Source organism: Natrix helvetica (genome assembly GCF_964273705.1).
Source record: "Natrix helvetica genome assembly, chromosome: 16".
NCBI classification, from domain to species: domain Eukaryota; kingdom Metazoa; phylum Chordata; class Lepidosauria; order Squamata; family Natricidae; genus Natrix; species Natrix helvetica.
In genome coordinates this window covers 2,053,410-2,053,829 of record NC_138563.1, presented here as the reverse complement: position 1 = coordinate 2,053,829, position 420 = coordinate 2,053,410, and positions in this window count along the sequence as shown.

The following is a 420-nucleotide window of genomic DNA, read 5'->3' as shown; positions in this document are numbered from 1 at the left end:
GGTGGGCGACTTCGGGCTAGTCCCTCTCTCTCCTCCCAGCCCACTTCACAAAGTGAGGTTTGACTGGGCGATGGGGTGGACTAGAAGACCTCCGAGGTCCCTTCCCGCCCTAAGCGCCTGTGTCCTCCCGATCCAAGGGAAGAACAGAACGCAAAAATCCTTAAGAAGGAGGGAGACTTTTAATTTGATTGTCTTGACTTTTTTTGTTTATGGGGCTGATCCTTCAGCCCATCCTTTTCTGAGGAAGGGGAAGCAACCCACAAAGACCCCCACTCCCTCCCTCCCCCCCACCCCTTCCCCATCAAGCGGTCGTCTTGGTGACGCCATCCCTGCCCCTGATTGGCTGCCGTGCGGCAGTGGGAGGTGCCCCCCTCCTTCTCCTTCAATGTCAGGGTAGACTTTCCCTCCTGCAGCCGGTCG